At 38.0% G+C, this 13369-nt stretch overlaps 1 protein-coding gene across 5 annotated transcripts in view; it reads left to right on the top strand.

The window, feature by feature from the left end:
- The window catches only part of KLHL5 (kelch like family member 5), an 89908-nt gene that overhangs the window by 19216 nt on the left and 57323 nt on the right, over positions 1 to 13369 (top strand). The window contains exon 1 of one of the 5 annotated variants that reach the window (XM_038400224.2): positions 11188 to 11209. The exons of the other annotated variants lie outside the window; for them this stretch is intronic. The gene's annotated coding sequence lies outside the window, so the exon portion shown is untranslated. Of the gene's footprint in view, positions 1 to 11187; positions 11210 to 13369 lie in introns of those variants that run through there. 5 annotated transcript variants of the gene reach the window in all.

The following is a 13369-nucleotide window of genomic DNA, read 5'->3' as shown; positions in this document are numbered from 1 at the left end:
AATGTGAACAATACTGAAATAAGAAATACTTCAAAATTCATAATGCTATGAATCTTGATTGTACTTTATGTATGTAGAAACTTAGTGGCATTGCCATTAAATTCTCAATATTTGCTGGCATTTTGATCAACTTTTACAGGAAGACAGGATATAGATGTATGGGATAATCAATAATACATTATTCAGAAAGTAGATGAGGGAAAAACACATTATATATGAGTTCTTGCAGTAGCAAGCAATCTCAAGATATGAGATGTATTCAGACTTTACCATCATCTGAAAGGTTGAAATAGCATATGCATTAATCAGTCTAGTTTAAGTTTAAACTGTTAATTGTTCTTATTGGTAGTGGACAATACCCACATTATAAAAATCTGCACACCATTCTTATATTTGTTAGTAGCAGATAGATTGTGTAGTATAAGCAAAGTCTCTCACGCCTCTTGTTCTTGAATGTTAGGTTTTCTTCTTATCAAGACTGAAATTAACTATTACCTAATACATATGTTCCTAAACTGTTTTATCATTGTATCTGGCTTATATTTAATACTGTAGGTATACATAACTTCATAGATGCAATAAGACATGATCCAAGTCCACGGAAGCGTCAAATCTAAACTGTATAGAACACAGATATCAGCAAGGTTGAGTGACAAAGCAAGAGTGTGCACATGTGTGTGCAGTGGTGGAGGGAAGAGGGAGGGAACTCACAGGAAAGCATTTTGTTGTTCATGGGCAAAGTTAACATTGCCTTTATTGGAGTCATCGTTTTACACTAACTTTCATATAATTAAGCTCCCTAGTATTATAGCTTTGTGTTGAATAATGCCTTCTACATTGTTTACATCCAATTTGAACTAAATAAATTTTGACTCAACTTAACTAAAATGTCTAAAAACAGCAAAAAATAATCATAGGTGTTGAATGTCAGTGTAGTAACAAACCTATGCAATCTCTGATTATAATTACAATATGAAATCAGAAGTATTTTTTAAATTAAATCTTTCTTCTTATTTCTATTAGCCTAAACCTGTTAAGGTTCAGCAAGCTTTTCACTAAGAAGCATGGAATTTTAAGCCTTGAAGTATTCTTCTAGGGGGAGGTGGGGAGAGAGAGAGAGAGAGAGAGAGAGAGTCTATTAAGATTCCAAAGCAGATACAGTATAATAAAGCTTTGGTAATTATCATTTGATCTTCCCACACTGTCATAAATCCACAACTTAAATTTAGTCAATCAGTCGTTTATTTCCTTCAACTAGCTAATTTAAATTTCAGTTGCATTTTTGGATAAGTAGTTGACTGAATTTTGGCCAGAGAACTATAGTTGAAAATACAGTAAATACATTTCAGTGAAAATCCAACCAGTTCTTCACTTCATCATAAGTATTCTCAATATATTATATATCTTTCTAAGAAAATTAGATGAAGCATTTTAAAGAGCGACCGTAGGATCTGTATGCGAGTGAAACAGGATAATGAATGGTGAAGGAAAGATAAATTAGTAAATAGTTATAAACCATTTTAAAATACTACACAAAAAGTTAGATTTAAGAAAGTTAAGATAGTAGTTAATCTTGCGTTGGACTGTCAGACTTACCATCTGTGACAACAGAGAAAACTGGATGGTAGACCTTTGTCCTATAGTTTCATCCTGATTCAGCTCTCACTTTCTTCTGGAGGCGGAGACGGTCCGTTTTGAGGTTTGTCTTGCTCTGCGTGTATGTTATCTTGGTAGACAGACCTTGCTTCTCCAGGAATGCAAGAATTTTGGTGCTTGTGGTTTAGATTTTTTGTTCTTAGTTCCTATCTGGAAGTTCATATATGCCAACATTATTCAGTTGTGACTCGGCATGTGTAATGGGAAAATGCTTTTGGGAGTCTTGTGAAACAGGGCTTCAGTGGCATTGCTGTGTACTTTGAAAGAACTATCAGAAAATTAAATTAATTGATGCCAATTCTTCAGGAAAAGGAATTGTAGCATTTAGGGTTACTGTATTTCTCACTAGATAATGCCAAAATGAATAAGAGCTGTGGATATTGGGAGGATACTTCTTGAGGAAAAATATTGGAAGAGGGCTAAATTTGATTTTTAGACATTGGAACTGGAGAATTATTAGTTCAGATAATTTCCAAATGGATAAGACCTAGAGATAAAACCAAGGAAATTTTTGGCTTGGTTTTTGTTACTTACGAATTGCTGCTGGTGCAGTTACTGAAAAATGTGGAGAGAAGTTTCTTCTTAAGTACGCTTTCGATAGGACAATATCCAAGTAATGTCCTCTTTTCCTGTTGGGAAAATCACTTTGATCTGAACACCCCAAGAGGATAATTTATGTCAAAAGACGTGATGTGAATTGCCAAAATATCTGTTTTAATTAGAGGACATGAGAACAAAGTTGGCCAGGTCTGATGGGAAAGAGAGGGCTAGATTCTTGAAATATGTGCAGTGTAGAAAGGTCGAATGAGTCAATTTCTTGACTGAGTCATGCAGTGTCTTCTGATCTTTTTGTGTCACACATATAGCACGAAGGAGGATAGAATCCACTTTATAGTAATTACAAAAAACCTGAATTCTGGGATAATTATCTAAGGTTCTATTGGAATTATGACCTCTGTGTCTGGCTATGCTTATTATTTTATTTCACGGGCATAAAGGCTAAGAAGGAAAATGGGAAATCTCTCAATTATATTTTCTTTTTGTATAGTATTGAGAATGTAGACCAATTCCACCTCAGACAAACCAGAGAGGAAAATGTTTAGTTTTCTCAAAGATTAATTTTTAAGGCATAAAATTTCCTAAAACAACACATTTGACCATTTATTTGAGGTTTTTGAAAAATATTTCCTGGTTCAAGGAGGGCAAAATGGCTGGAAGGATTAGATTAGATCGAGGGATCATGTACTTTTGATATCCAGATTTTTATGTCACCCAGGAGAGCTGGTGAGAAAAAGCAGTATATCTCAATCCTTAAGCACTTTCTCTGAGGGATTCTCCAAGGAATTTGTCACACTTTTTTTTCCCCAAAAATACGATTGATCCGATATTGCTGTAATAAAGTGGTGTATGCCAGGAATTAATTTCTTCCTAAATGTTTGTCACTTTGAGATGTCTGCCAGTGGTAGACAACTTGGCCATAGAATCAAAGCTTCCTTAAAAATTTTTTGATAGTATTGTAAGTGAAAATTAATATTTTTTTTTAGAGACACTTGGACCAGGTGATTTATATGCTAACACTTAACATATTTTGGGCTTCTAGTGCCTGAGAGTAAAAAAATAGGGATCACTTTAGTGAACAGAGGAGAGTTTCTATCATCTGAAATAGTTTAGTCCAAGTAAAAATACAAATAATGGTATTTGGTTTTCCAAAAGCTATTTTGGGAAATGCAGCAATAAAAAGGGGTTGCAAACACTTTGGAGCACAGGATTAGAATTCAAAATGACCTAAATAAATAGGAGAATTTGTCTGAAATCAACAAGATAAAAGTCAATAAAGACAAGCACAAGGTACTGCACTTAGGGAGGAAAAATCAAATGAACAAATACAAAATGAAAAATAACTGACTAGGCATACTAGTAATATTGCCTGGAAGGAACTGGGGGTTATAGTGATCATAAATGGAATGAGTCAGCAATGTTAAACAGTTGAGAAAAAGGCAAATATTTTGAGTGTATTAGTAAGAGTATCGTATGCAGTTCAGGAGGTAATTGTTCTGCTCTGTTTAGCACTGATGAGGCCTTGGATGGAGTACTGTGTTCAGTTTTGGGTGCCACACTTTAAAAAAGATATAGTCAAATTGGAGAGCTCACAGGAGAGCAGCAAAAATAAGAGGTTTAGAAAACATGACATGAGGAAAGGTTGAAGAAATTGGGCATATTTAGTTTGGAGAAAACTGAAGGAGTTCATAAGTCTTGAGGGGGTAAAAAGTTGTCATAAAGAGGATAATGGTCAAGTTCTCCATGTCCACTGAGGATAAGGAAAGAAGTAATTGGCTTAGTTTGCAGCAGGGGAGATTTATGTTGGATATTATGAGAAACTTTCCAACTATAAGGAAAATTAAGCACTGGCACAGGTTACCTGAGAGGTTCTGGGATCCTAGTCACTAGAAGGTTTTTAAGAACAGGTTAGACAAACATCTGCCAGATATGATCTTACGGTTGCCTGTTTTGGTTGAAAATATTCCTGGAGGATTCATCATATGACGTAATCTTTCATTAGAGATTAATCTTTGATTTCTGGAGACTCCAGGACAATCCTGGACGGTTGGCAACTGTAGATCATGCAGATATACTTAATTCTGCCTCAGTGATGGCATATGGACTAGAAATAAATGACCTCTTGAGGACCCTTCCAGCCCTACATTTCTATGATTAACATAGAGGAATGAATTTTCAAAGCACAATGTCTGGATTTATCTGCATGAGTCCTATTGATAAGTGGAGTCGTGTCTAAAGACCCTCACACAACTTCAAAATGTATACTAAAGAGACATTTTTATATAGGAGCACTAATTGTGATTTGCAACACCCAGTGGCTTGGTACTTGCCTTGATTCTAGATTTGAGGTACTTCTAAATAACTAGATAAAAAGATATTCTGTCCTCTGCTTCAATTATCTATGATTTTAAACAAGATTTTCTCAGTGCAAGGTCTTTGCATCTCCTAAATTTGTGCAGAGTTGATCATGTGAGTGTCAAACCAATTGGAGTTATGTAGCACTTTTAAAATGTATGGGTCTGTTTTCATGAGAAACATTTTCTCAATCTGCTTAGGTAGTTTGTGTGAACATTGCATATTATTGAAAGTGGAAGATGAATTATATTGAGCTGCTCTGTATTTTTCTCTTCTAGAACAGCATACATTGAGCAAACCTTGAGTATACAGTCAGAATCCTGCTCTGATTTAATCGCTTTGATCTGATGACTTTGGGAAGCCCAGTATAACATGAAAAGTGTCCATTGTTAGTATTTGTAACAAATCATGTATGTAAACAAACAAGGTGTTATAAAACAGTTTTACAAAATTCATGATAACAAAATGATGAGTATGTACAACCTTAAATTTTTGAAGAAAAATAAATAGTTTTACCATACAAAATCCAGCTGAAACATCTCTGGAGCTATTAACTCTCAAGAACAACACCCTCTGGAATAATTTCTTATCTAGTCTAACTTCCAGTACATAATGTTAAGTTTAAAAAAAAAAAAAAGTATATACATTTCATTAGGTACTGAGAGAGAAGGTGAGAAGATGGGGTTTTCAAATGCCAATGTTTGATAATCTATAGTTATATGCACATACAGTAAGGATTACACATCTCTTAACTGCTAATGTTATAGCAGACTGCTAACTGCTACGACTTAGTCATAACCAAATAGAATCCTTCACTAAATGTTTGAGCTGATTCACAATATGTTGGTACCTGTTCATAATACACATGTTTAAATGCTTCTGAAGCAAATATGACTTAACTGTATAGATGTATCTTAAATGATTGGAAATGTATATTTTGAGATGCATGATTTTAATATATCAATCTCAGAAAAAGATGGAGTTTGTTTGCTTTACTGCAGGTTTTCTTGTATGGGAATTTCTTGATCTTGGGGTGCAGTAAATTCCATAGGGAGAAATCATAACTGACTGGCTGAAGTTTTAATTGAGAAATTGGGAAATTATTATTGATCCATAGTGCCGTATTAAAATTATGACATATTTTAAAGTTTGCAAAGTAGTATATTGTAGTTGGAAAAAGAATGAGTGATATATGTAGATACAGTATCACCTTTTTATCTGTATAATGTCATAAAATGCTTGTAAACTTTTCAGAACTAAGGAATTTTAATCACTATTTTCAGGTACATGTATAAAAAGAATTTTTAACTGTGGTGTGTGTAGGGAACATTATCTGGTAGCTATATCAGTCTTCAGAGGAGCAATACCACAACTAGATAACATAGAACTAACACATTGTTCTCTTGTTTTTCTTGTAGTTACTCTGGAGACAATCGTTTACAGTATTATTCTGAAACACAACCAAAAATAAATACGTGACCAAAACAATTATATCCTCAACCATACATTTTAAGGCTCTAATGATAGAGGTGATGACCATACATACCAGGCTGTGTAGGATGGTGTGGTTAAAACTACTAACAGTGCACAGATAGGATTAGAATGCCTTGTTGGGGGAGTACATTATCCCTTTGTAATACTTATGTGATAAAAATACATGAACATGGGTTAGCCTACCTTCAGCACAGACACCATTCTACTCTGTGGAAGATCAATGTAGGGAAAGGAGCAGACTGAAGCAGGGGTGGGTCTGTGACGTGGATAGAGGTAGGAAGGCAGCAGGAGAGCTAGTTGGCCTACAAAGATCAAAATTTCATCTGTCCTCAGCCCTGTCTGCTTGCTTTGGGCAGGTGCTAATTTTAAATCTTGTGTTCAATCCACATGCTTAATGGGAGTTTGACTGGCATCAAAAAGCTAGGTAATATTATTTGGTATAGGATATATAATCTCGTATGTTTACTTTTATAAAAATTTAATTGTGTGTAGAAGACTGGATAACATGTAATGATTTTTGGATTTTCATGTATATCTCTGTATAACTATAAATTCTTTATTGTGACTTTTGAGGTGAGAGGAGGGAGACTTTCTCCATCAATCAGGAGTTAATGCACAATAAAAGTCAAGCTGTTCCTAAAATTCCATAATTCTGTATCCTAGAAATTAGTGAAATGTTAACTCCATAAAATGGATATAAGTACTTCATTACTATTCTTACCATGGGCCAAAAAAGCAAACTCTGGAGAATCACAAAACTGGTTTCACTGTGATCCAAGTAAACCTTGTCATGGAACAAGTCTCAGCCAGGACACCACAGAAAGTAGACAAGTTTGAAAAGAAACAGGAAAGCACAATCAGTTACTTCAAAATAAATAGCATAAACTTATCCCTACCATTTGGTAGTGTTATGCTGGTAGATGATGTTGGCTGATCTCAATCACAAGCCAGGTTAAAGCTGATGGGTGTGGAACTAACTTTCATTCAGGCTAAACTGAAGGAGCAATTAAGTACCCTTCTGTGTAGTGATAGGTGGAAACACAACTGCCACCCAAGGCACTGGGTCATATGGCAAGGACTGAGCAAGAGGCAGATTACATCAATCTGACTTTTGCTGGTTGCAAAACGCTAGGGCTAGAGGATTGATTGGTTGTATCTCTGTGTGTGATGAGCAAAAAGCCGGTAGAAAGTGATAGAAACATTTGTGAGCATGCCCAAACGGGGCAACAGTATTGAATCTAATTGATATTATATAGGTGTAGTGCCACAATTGATTAGATTTATATTGTTGAAAACAGTTATGTGCATGCAATATCTACAATAAAAAAAGGTTTTTAAAAAAAAGTGATGTATAGATAGTGGAGCAACTACTGTTTTGTACTGCTTTATAAGTTATCACCATCACCATCACCACCACCACCACCCTCAAGGAGAGAGAAGCTTAGTCTATGCTAGAAAATTAGGTTGGAATAATGTTGCTCAAGAGTGTGAAAAATCCACACCCCTGAGTGACATTGTTAAGCTGACCTAAGTCCCTGTGTAGACAGCGCTAGGTTGATGGAAAAATTCTTCCATCAACCTAGCTACAGCCTCTTGGGGAGATGGTTACCTATGCAAATGGGAGAATTTCTCCCATCCTCCATAGGTACTGTTTCCACTGAGACACTGTAGTGGTATGGCTGCAGTGGCTCAGCTGTGCTGCTATAGCATTTTAAATGTAGAGAAGTCCATAGCCTCCTTTCAGATTGAGTGCCACCTGGATCAGTCTCTGGCAGGGTCCTTAAGGTGATCTGTGTGGATATTCAGTTTATGTCCATCATTTGTGATTTTATTGTGCTACCAGAGCTTTTTGTAACTGTGATCCCCGGCTATGTAATGGTGGTTCCCCCCCCCCCCCCAGCTCTATGGAGATAGGGTAAGCGGATGGCAGGAGCGGGGGGGAGGGGGACACCCTGATATTAGCCCTCTTTTCTCCCCCCCCGCCCTCTGCACAGCAAGCGGGAGGCTCCCTGAAGCAGCTTCAAGGCAGAGAGCAGGAGCAGCACATGGCAGTGGGGGGAGGGACAGCTGAACTGCTGGTAATTGATAGCCTGCTGGGCAGCTGCCGCACAGGGAACTTAGGGGGGCTGCCGGCCCATCTTTGTTCCAAGCCCCCACCAGCTAGCTGCAAAGGGCTGCTCTTTCTGCAAGCAGTGGACGAAGCAGGCTGCTGCCAAACGTTATAAGGGAGCATTGCACAACTTTAAAGGAGCATGTTCCCTAATTGATCAGCAAGGTAACAATGAAACAATGTTAACCGGGAGGACTTTAAGTGAGGAGTTACTGTATCTGCACACCTTGCTCCCACTCATGTTGGCCATGCACCCTATATGCAAGAGTTTTTAGAATGTTTTTAACAGCAGTGTCCATTGGGGCTGTGCAGACATCCTGTATGCCCTTGCACTCCCCTTTCAGAGGGCATAAAGGGCACAGCAATCCCAATTGCCATTCAGTTACTTCTTACTGCCCATGGCAGAGAGTTGGCAAAACCCAGTGTCCTCTTAGCTACTGTCCTATCTAGAGTGTACTCCTAGTTATTTTTGTCTGTTGATATTTTGTTCAGCCCAGTGATGATGGCTGGGTGGGAAATTAGGGTTACTGAGTCCTGATATCAGGGCTAATTAATTTATCAGCCTTGTGTTTGTACCAAAATTATAAGGTTTTAAAACCTGTCAATTTGATGATGCAGCAATGCCTTTAAATGTTAGGCATGTTAAATGTCTGTTTCGGGGAAATCCATATTCCTGAAAAATGTGTGGTTTCCAAATCCTTTTCAAAATGCATTCAAAAACCCAGAGAGGCATGGCTGAAGCTATTTTTAATGGAGATGTTCATGAGAGGCAGGTCAGACTCTGAAGTTCTCTTGAGAGAAGAAATTCCTGCTCCTTCTGCAGGTGAGCCATCTGTAAGAGATCCCACTCTGTGGTCTGTTGAAATGAAGAGAGTTCATTTTGTCCTCTAAGCCATCAAAGACTGTCCCAGTGTTGAAGCAGTCCATGGAAGAAAGGACCACAGTTCTAAGTCTGACTCTCAGTGCCATTCTTTGTCTCTGACACCAAGTAATAAGAAGCCTGAGAGTTGTCACTCCATAGACCAGGCCTTATTTTCATCAGATTCATATTGGCAACAGGAAATGGTGTTAATGATGTTCTGATTAGAGCTGACATCAGCCTTTTATATTCTTGACCATGCAATTTTCCTAGTTTGGTTACAATAACATTCTAAACTGGTTCTGCTCTTTAAGAGGTTTGGGCAGTTGTTCAGCTGCTTGAGGGATCTCTTGTGGGGTGGGGTTCCACAAAACTTATCCTTTTGGCTCAACACTGTGAGGCTTTTAGAGAAGATAGTGACATGATTTGGGTTGTTGTCTTACTGGAATGCAGATGACACAAACATATAGGTCTAATGAAAGCAAGATAAGTTTGTTCAATAGCTTTATGCTTTCCCAGTGCCAAGCTAGAACCGAGGTTTGTGTGACAGTGAACAAGCTGTGGCCTGACTTGCATCTAAAACTTAGGTCAACCTAGCTACATCTCTCAGGGGTCTGAAAAATCTTCACCCCTGAGTTAAGCCAACCCAAGCCCTGGTATAGGCAGCCCTAGGTTGTCAGAAGAATTCTTCCATTAACCTAGTTACTGCCTCTCGAGAGAGTTGATTTACTACAGCAACAGAAAAATCCTGTCTATTGCTGAAGCAAATGTCTATGCTACAGCAGTGTAGCTGCAGTGCTGCTGCTGTAGCGCAGACATAGCCTCAGTCTTGGCAAGTCAGATGTTGGGGGAAGGAATTTAAAGGGAGTGCAGGAGTGGTTGCTTCCACCCTTTATTATAAGGGTGTTTTTTCCATCTTTTTTCAAGAGGTTTGCAATTTGGTGGTGGACATTTTATCTACTCCGAGAATTTGTCAGTAGGTGGCACTTGCCGAGTTGTGGGGTTTTTTTTTGTTTTGTTTTAAATCAGTGCCTGTCTAGAAATGTGTGAAACGTTTCAGAGGCAGACCTCACCACAGAAATATCCCTGCTTTTTTGATTTCTAGATGGGTTGTGCTGCAGTATACCAATGTTTGGCTATAGCTAAAGATCACTTGAAAGCTAGAGATGATGGAGAATACGCCTGCTTACCTCTTAAGGGGTATTGGCTGCAGGGAACATTCACTATATTCAGGGGTGAAAGTAACCCAGAAGATGGAAAGGGAGGGGCCTCAGGCGGAAGGGGTGGGGCTGGATGTCAGTCTCCCCCAGCCAGCCCATCCGTGCTGTCTGGCCCATGCTGCCTGGGGCTCCGTTGGCGATTTAAAAGGGCCCAGGGCTCTGGCTGCTGACGGGGCAGGCATGAGAAGGGGCAGCCCTTTAATGTCGGCTGCTTATAGGCCAGTACTGGCTGCCACTTCTTGCCAGTACACCGTACTGGCCAGTACCAGCCTACTTTCACCCCTGACTATATTCCTGTTTGTTTCTAGGTGCAGATCAAGATGCTTGTACTTAGATATCACATTGATATCTAAATGAACTTAAATCCATATAGCCTTATATGCCTTAGACCCCAGCTGCCATTGCTTTTCTCTCCAGAAACCGCGAAAGTTAGCTGAAACGCTAGATTTAAACATATGGGACTAGTAGCTTGGCTTTCTCTCATTAGAGATCCCTTAACTCTAAAATATGCTTTCTCCTTCCCTTCCCCCATTACTGGTTTGTCAGAGATGTAGTCTATCCTTTCTTTTCTTAAGCTTTTACTCATGAGGTTGGTTTGGATAACAGTGGCATGTTTGATTTTAAGAAAAAACTCTTTCCTTTCTTGCATCTTCAGAGGCAGAAATGTTATGTCTCTGTTAAAATTTGTAGGCATGTCCTGACATATGTTATAGGATTTATTTTTTCTTGTATGAATAAGATGAAGAGCAGAGCAAGGTCCAATTGCTGCTCTACGAAGGTCCCTTCATGGTGCCATAAATCTGAATGCTGTCTCTGCTCTAAACAAAGCTCCTTCTCTTTTTTAAGTCCCTCTCAGGCTGTTGCCATTATCCTCTGGGTGTAGCAAAAAGGAAGCAGAGAAAGGAGGACAGAGAGGGCTTTTTTTCTTTTATCGTAATCACTTGCCTTCAGACACAAGTAGGTTTTTTGTTTGTATATAACTACTTTCTTTGGATTAATATTTTAATCTGATTTTATATTTGTAAACGTCTACAAAAATAGTTTTGCAAGCCTGATAACGTTCCAGAATGTGTATTTGATTAGTTGCAAACATCTGAAGTATGCTGAGGCACTAATCTATGCCTCAGCATAGATGCCTAGTGTTTGTTTGCAAATACTGGCAGTCAGAAATATTTCTCTTTTATTGATTTTTTTTTAAAGTTTAATTATGTTCTAAAGTTTGAATTACAATATCAGAAGTAAAGAGCAATCTTTGGAATTAGGAGAAACTAATCATAGCAGTTAAAATAAGGACTAAAATAGGGACTTTATATTTTGATATTTTCATTTAGTTGACAATTAAATATTAAAATCTTCTAATCAGCTGAGTCTTGTCTCTCAGGTCTTGACTTGAAGGACAAAGGAGCTGGTCAGGATAAACAGATAATTGTATAATCCATTTGACAGAATAATCAGATTGAAAATATAGTATTTGATGTTGCATTGGTGTTGGATGATAATAATATAATTGTGTAAAGCCAAAGGGTAGCAGCAGCAGCAGCAGCAACAGGAATAACACCTGAATAGAAGAGTGCTGGTTTTCAGACCTTGAAAATGCTTCAGTAGATTTTTATATATTTCTGTTCATTTGGAGGTTTAATTTTAGGTACTAATTTCCTAATAGAAAATTAATCTAAGATAATAAATACCAAATAATAGAGACTTAGTTAGACTTACCTTTTTAATGTGTGTGTGTATGTATGTGTGTGTGTGTATGTATGTGTGTATGTGTGTGTGTGTGTATATATATATATATATATATATATATATATATATATATATATATATATATATATATATATATATAATTTATTTAGATGTATTAAGTCCACTCTAGCACTGTGGGTACTTTGCATCCTTATGAAAATGAACATACAAAATTCAAATGGATTACTATCTACAAAAGTCTAGCACAAATAAAATCTCTTCTACCTCTGCTCATATTCTAGCTAGATTTCTTTAGATTGACTAGTTGAGGTTAAATAGCATCCTGCTGACCTTATGATCTCCTTAGCATAAATATTGTGTCTACATTGTAACTAATTATATTGGATTATCACTCTTCAACACTTGGACAAGTGAAGCAGGCCATATATATTGTCTTAAGAATGTGAGTGACCTGAACTCCTTTTAAAATTATTTTTTTAAAGGGCCAATATCTTTTTTTTTTCTCCTTCATTCTGATAAATTATTCTTGAGATCTTTTTGTGGGAAGTAATTTATTAAAACTGTCTTGCAGAATTCTTTCAGTTATCTATCTTGTCCTCTAGTGCAAGTTTAACTATAGTACTATTAGCGCCAATTTAAATTGTTCAGAATGCAGAATTTGGTAAATTAAGCTCCCAGTCATGCACATACTTAAATGTTTGCAGAACCTTGCTCACTTGAATAGTCCTGTTGAAGTTTATAGGACTACTCTTGTGACTAAAATTACGCATGCATTTAAGTGTTTACAGGCTCAGAGCCTCATGCTTTCAAGAAAATCAGTATTCTGTTATCTGTTGATTCGGTGCCTGTCAAGTTCTAGGGAAGGGGTTCTCAGGACAAATTTTTTGGTGGCCTCAGTGTGGCCACCAACTCTTGCTGGTGACCGCTCTCACAGTTTTTCCTGAAATCCTTGATTAGCTTTAGAAAAACCAAATAAATATGCACGTATACACATTCAAATAATTGTAATTTATTTATTGCTAGCTAGTAAGTCAGTTGTGAAAAGTGATACTCGTATGTTTATTAATATCACTTTTCACAGCAGATTTACTCAGCCCTGGCAAGCCTGGGGACAAATTAAGCCCTGGATGGAGGGTTGGGGAAGGCAGTGGGGGCCAGGAGAGATGGGGGGTGGAGGGCTGGAGTCTGAGGCCCTGCAACCAGAGCCCAAAGCTCCAGGGCTGGACCCTGAAGCCATTGGCCGGAGCCTGGGGCCTGCCACTGTGCAGCCAGAGCCCAGGGCTGGAGCCTGAAGCCCCACAACCAGAGCCTGCTGCCCCGCCACCCCAGAGCTGAAGCCCAAAGCTTGAGCCCCACCTCGCCTGGGAAGGTGGGGAACTCGCTGCTCCTCCAGTGTTGTGCCCCAGGTGT

Source organism: Dermochelys coriacea, chromosome 4 (genome assembly GCF_009764565.3).
Source record: "Dermochelys coriacea isolate rDerCor1 chromosome 4, rDerCor1.pri.v4, whole genome shotgun sequence".
Lineage (NCBI taxonomy): Eukaryota > Metazoa > Chordata > Testudines > Dermochelyidae > Dermochelys > Dermochelys coriacea.
The sequence above is the reverse complement of the archived record's forward strand: the minus strand, read 5'-3'. Positions and strand labels throughout refer to the sequence as shown.